The sequence below is a fragment of the Ipomoea triloba genome, chromosome 7, assembly GCF_003576645.1.
Source record: "Ipomoea triloba cultivar NCNSP0323 chromosome 7, ASM357664v1".
NCBI classification, from domain to species: domain Eukaryota; kingdom Viridiplantae; phylum Streptophyta; class Magnoliopsida; order Solanales; family Convolvulaceae; genus Ipomoea; species Ipomoea triloba.
This window is the reverse complement of record NC_044922.1, coordinates 10,281,746-10,288,354: the sequence shown is the minus strand read 5'-3', so window position 1 is coordinate 10,288,354 and position 6,609 is coordinate 10,281,746.

Sequence of the window (6,609 nt, the reverse complement as noted above, 5' to 3'; positions counted from 1 at the left end):
TAACTTAATTTTATTTTCAGAGATGAAGAATCGATCAAGACCAGATTCTATGATTTATTGGACCACATAAGGAGATAATTCGACAAATAAAACTCAAGTATTCAAATAGTACATCACAAGACAATCCATGCTTACAAATTACAATCCCCTCTCTATGAATATGATTAATCGAGTATAACTAATTCATATGCGAGACTACAAAAAAATCCTTTATTGTCTTCAGTCAAAATTAGATTCTAAATTACAAATCAACATTTAGTATATGAAAGTATTACTCTAAAAAAATGTGGTGAAAAAGGTATTTTAGTTGAGATGAGAGTAGTGGACGTGTGTCGGCCGTACCAATACGGAATCATTCATCCATCCATTTCTATCTATGGGTTAGTGTAGAATACATGGATAGAATATTAAAACCGGACAGAGCTTTCTTCTTTTTGGTCATATCGTGGTCCTTTCTTTGTCCTCTTTTATAAAACAAGATTTATTGCAAATTGCTTCGTGGTTTCATCGTTTACGTCTTACTTTATTGCATCTTTTTTTAAAAACAAAAACTGCTTTAATTTATTTCATCTTATATTAAAAACAAGAGTCAACATCTGCTCCGTATATCCGCATTTCTATGGTCACCTTTGGTTCTATAAATTTTGTTTATTATTCGAAGAGTGATGTTACATTTCTTTTTAGATTTTATATATTATGTGATAATACATGTTATTGATTCCTTTTGTATTTAATTAATAAATAATTTTTTTAACATAAATCAGTGTGTCAATTCATGATAATTAATAAATAAAAAAATTGAAGAGGTAAAATTAGGAGTCTAAAATACTATTTTTAGAAAGAGAATAGTTACTCTATACAAACTTAAACAACGTAATTATCATTATTTATATGGTCAAGTAACGTAATTATTATTATTATTTTTATGGTTGAAGAAGGGCTCGGGCAATCAAAGAATTCTATGAGTTTATTATGTGTTTTAGGAGTGTAGTTTGTCTTCTATTGGACTTTTCATGTAATTTACTTAGAGGACGTTGGTTGATAGATTTAAGGAATTTAATTGTAGCGTTGAGTTTGAAATTTTTATTAATATTTAATTAGTCAAAATTTTTATTTTTAACTTGTATAAATAGAAGATTAATGTAATTTTTGGTCATGATCAAAATATTTAAAAAATTAAAATTAAAAAGCAGGTAATGGGACTATAGGTGAGTTGTACGGTGAATTGCACTAAGATATATATCACATAGTGCAACGCCAACTAGGCAGTGATACGTATTATATTTTAAGTCTGGTTTTTTGGTGTAATATAAAGTATAAATTTACTTAAATATCCTAAAATTTTACCTCGCAACGGAAAATAAATAAGAAAAAAATGATAATAGAAAATTTATCACTTTTCTACATCTACATATACATACAATCTTAATAAGAGCCAATAATGTTAGGGATCTAAATGTAAGAAAAAAACGTTGGTGTAAATATTTACTTAAACGAATGGTTCATATTATTTTGATTTTAGTAATCTTTTATGATTTTCCTTCTTTACTCTCTATTATATATATTATTTTCTTCCCTCAATATTCTATTATATTATGTGCATAAAAGTAAATTTTGGTGCAAAATAAAATAAAAATAAATCAAATGTAATCTCATTGTTATTTGTAATTCTATTTTCCATCATTATATTGTTATATATATAGATCTCTATCCTTTTTAAAATCATTAAATAATAATATGATAATTTAATGGTAATAAAATTTATAAAAAAGAAAATATATATTCTATTAAAAAAAATTCTAAATCCAAATAGATATGTAAAGTTTAATTTATTATAATAAGATAAAATTGAAATCTTCTATTTAATTTATTATTTTTGTACTATAGATTTAATTCAATTTAATTATGATTAGGAGCAACCTTAGAATCTGATTAGGAATAATTCAATTTAATTATGTAAAATTTTCTCTATAAATTTATCTAAATATGTACATGATTAGAGATTATATTAATTATACAAAATTTAATTTTTAATTTTAATTTTGTATGCTATGATAATATATACTTGACCAAATATATGAAAATTCGATTATATTATTATATTGTAAATTTTAATATATTTTCATTTTTAAAATTTTTAATTTAAATTTATAATAACAAAATTCTTTTCGTGCATTGCACGGGTAAACACTAGTATTATATATAATAGAAGGAAAAAAAATTATTTTCTAACAAATTATATTTGAACATTATAATTACTAGTCTTTGTACACACGATGAGCAAAAGTAAATGCTCAATATTATTATCAATATTTATTTTATTATGATTATATTTAAATAATTTTAAAAATAATAATAATAAATGAATAAAGATTATAAGTTGTATAACTCATATTATATTGAAATGATTAAATATTATAGCAATATTTCTATTTATATTTAAAAATAAAATGATAATTAAAGAACTTTGAGTTACATAAAATGTACACAATTATAAAAGCAGTGAGATTATTTATAATAATTCTTTTTTTTTTTATAAAAAAAAGAGTTAATTATTTATTGTCTTTACACTATATATGCTAATTATAAGTGTGCATTATAATTTTTTATTTATTTAGTCATTAATATTAAAATTTATTAAATAGTAATGGAGTTATAATGGTGTAAGGTTAATTAGGTCCAATACAAATGCAATAAGATTATTTTTGTCCAACAAAAAATCAATATATACCTTTTAAAGTACAATGTATACTTTAATTAATATAAAAAATGGACAGAAATTAAGAATATAATTTGTTTTTTCACATATCATCATATTTTTAAGTACCATGCTTTTGAATATTGGCCCCTTTGTATTATTGAACTTCGCTGCAATCAAGACCAATCATTATTATGTGGATCATGATTTACATAGTTGTGTGGATCATACTATCAAATAATGTACATTCAGTACACAAATAAAATACTTTTAGATATATTAAAAATGTACATTGTATTCAGGAAAAATACATTATTTAAGTACTGAAAGTACATTATTTTGTATAATGTATATTCAATACACGAATAAGCTGCTTTTAATATATTAAAAATATCATTTTTGTTATGATCCACGTAACACTGTGTAAATCATAATTTGCCATTGAAGTCGTATCGAATCAAAGAGGAATAGCTCATTGTCTAACTAATGTATTGCCTAACTCATTAAAATAAAAAAAATTATTTACGGTGTTATATGACAAGTTGTTTGCACAATAATTTATTTAAGAAAAGAAAAAAAGAAAGTAAAAGAGAAAAGTATTATGACAATAATGTGTGCCCACACAGCACTATAAAAATGAGCATTAAAGTAAGAAGAGAGATAGGGATCGCCGTGTCCTTATAGCGTTTGACAACGATGTAAAGTGTAAGGATTCCATTTTATATGTCACTCTTGGTGACAATCGGCGTTTCGTACACAAACTTGTACTGCCGCCCAATATTTTATGGGTCAGACACGAATACTACTATACTACTACAATTTTCAGGATTTATTTATTTATTTTGTAAACTTAGGTGATTTCAATGGACTAATTCAAATGAAATTTGAATTTTCATATTGTGATTATTGTCATCTCCGCGATGAATCAACTACTTTAAAATTCGAGATTTTTTAAATTATTTTTCTTTTTACAATTTATGTATTACTTTGCCAAGGACAAAATCTCTTTAGTAGTACACTTAAATATATTGCCTCATTCAAATTTTCTTATATAAAAATTTCGGGTTATGTAATTGGACTATAAAAGTTCTTTTTGACATTTTTTTTTTACGTATTTTATAAATAAAATTAGGTGGCGATTATGAGCAATTAACTTTAAGAGATATAACGGAAAATGGTTATATTTTTATGAAGAAATCTAAAAATATTATATTAGAGAATCCATGTTATATTCTTGATTTTTTTTTATCTTCTTTTGTATGCAAATAAAAGTACACAATTTCCATTAAATATTTTACACTTCAATTTTATTGAACAAAATTGTTCCTACTACATTTTTGTTATGCAAAATTATTATTATTACACCGTTATAATTTTGTTACTATTTTAATGAATTGTAATATTTATGACTCCATCATATCTTATTTTTACTTTTTAATTATCACTTTATTATAATTTATAAAACAATAAGTTTAATTGTAGATTATATTTGGGAAAATGTGCAAATAGGCCATTGAACTATTTGGGGGATAATAATTAAGTCACCAAACTCGAATAAGCTCCAAATTCAACCATGAACCTGAAAAAAAAAAAAAAGAGCAATTAGCATTTTTAGTAGGTTAACAACAAGTTTGTGTTGATTAAGTTGCCATGTGTAGTTTTTATTTATTTATTTATCATCATCATCATCAGTTGACCCTATGCATTATACTAAACATTTGAGACTTAAAAAAAAATAAAAAATAAAAACCTATGCATTTGACCCTCTGGATTGACCCTCTGCATTGTAAAAAAAAATAATAAATATTGATTATCATACAAATATAGTATATTATATATAAAAAAATATAATTAATTTTTGCCAAATATAAAATAAATAAAATATCTTAAAAAAATCAATTTAACACAAATACATATATTAATAATTAATGAATACAATTATATAACATTATATTAATTAAATAAAATTTATAATTAAAAAATGAAAATTAGAAATTCTGTTGCAACCAGCGTATTGCTGGTTGCAGCAGAATTCTCATGCTGTTCGCAGCAATTTTTTTTTTTTTTTTTTGCTATTCGCACAAACAAAATTTGTTCTAAACATTAGTAAATAATAATTTTTCGTAGCAAAGTATATGAAATTTATGAAAGGTTTGAAATGTACCGTAAAATTGATGAAAAGTTTGTCTAGTTTAGATAGAGGTAAAAAAGTTTGGAGAGAATGTTGAAAAGTTTGGGATTGAAGGGTTGGATTTCATCTGATAGGGATAAAATTCCGGTCTAGTTTTACCGATCACCCGGTCTGTATTCTTCTTTTTGGTCCTCAGGAGCTGCTCTTACTCCCGGTCTTTATAGGTCGGTCAGGCCAGCATCCCGACCTAACTCAAACACCTTAACTGACCAAAGCCTTGACTTATCTGGGGCTAGCACCTGGCTTCCATCAGATTGGGCTATTGCTCGGACCGGTGCATGTTCGACACGCGCAGCGCATGCCGCTAGGCTGGAGCCCTGCCCGAGGCCACCTATAAAAGGCGCATTTATTGCTGACTTGAGGATTTTTGGCTGTTTTATCTTCTGAATAGTCAAAGAGACCGGAACCTCTGATCCACTGTCACGTAGACCGGTTTCGTATAGGGTATACATATTTGTACCCGCTTCAATATCAATACATCGTATTTTTATCGTATGTCCATATTTTACTATATCATCATCTATTTATATTAATGAAGAAAAAGTCTACCGAAATCCTATTCTAACAGAATCTATGAAAGTTAATAACTTTTTGAATACCAGTAGACTTTTAATGACTCTATAAAAGTCTGAATCGAATACCAGTATACTTTTAAAGAGTTTTGAAAAGTATGGATCCAATACCTGTAGACTTTTAAAGATTTTTTAAAAGTCTAAATTGAATACCGCCAAATTTTCAAAGTTGATAAAAGTCTTTAAAGATTTATAAAATTCATGATTGAATACACCCCCTTAATATTGGTGTTATAGTTGCTAGAATCGGTGGAATCTTGATTTTTTAAAAAGGAATTCCACGAATTTTGAAAACAATTAATAAATATTCACATTTAACAAAATACTGAAAAAAAAAAAGTCACATCGCGTGGTAGTCAATGGAATAAAACTTGCATGTAAAGCTAGCCCAAAAGGATGCCTTCTGAGTTCTGACCTTGGCTTTATCCTTGTACAAGACTCTATATTGCAATCACTGCGTATTCAAAAATATATATATATATATATATATTGCAATCACTGCACGGTTTGAATGTGAAGAATTTAATTTGTAGCATCCTTGCCGACCTCCATTATATATTGTGTAATGATCCATGGATCGACTTTGACTTCATTATGTTCTACTGGCCTGCCACGTTTTATTGAACTTAGGTCCTACATATATTCGGTTCATTTCATACAATTTGGAGCATATATAAACTTTTTTTGATTTTCTAAAAAATAAAAAAATGGTTAAATAGATACCTAACTAGTAACTTGTAACAGAAATATAATTTAATTGTCTAGTTGAATGTGTAATCGGACCCTTTTAATTTAGGTGAAGCTTGCCTTGTAATCCTAGGCAATAAAAAACCATAAAGAAGTAAATCAGTTTAGGTTATCTATATATAGACTGGTCAACTCAAACTGAAAATGCCATAAATAATTCTCATCAAAAGTTGAATTTGAAATTTTATAGTTACCAAGCGTTCGACCAACTCGGTTGAAAGTTGCTCCTCGACTATCAAGTAATCTACCTATAATTTATATACTAGTTGACATGATGCCACCAAAACCTTCATCAACATCATTATTCGATGCAAATTTTAATTTAAAAATAATCCAACAAAGCTTCCATAATCTAGATCAATGAATGGGGAGTCTCTCATCAATTGAATGATGTGTAGTAG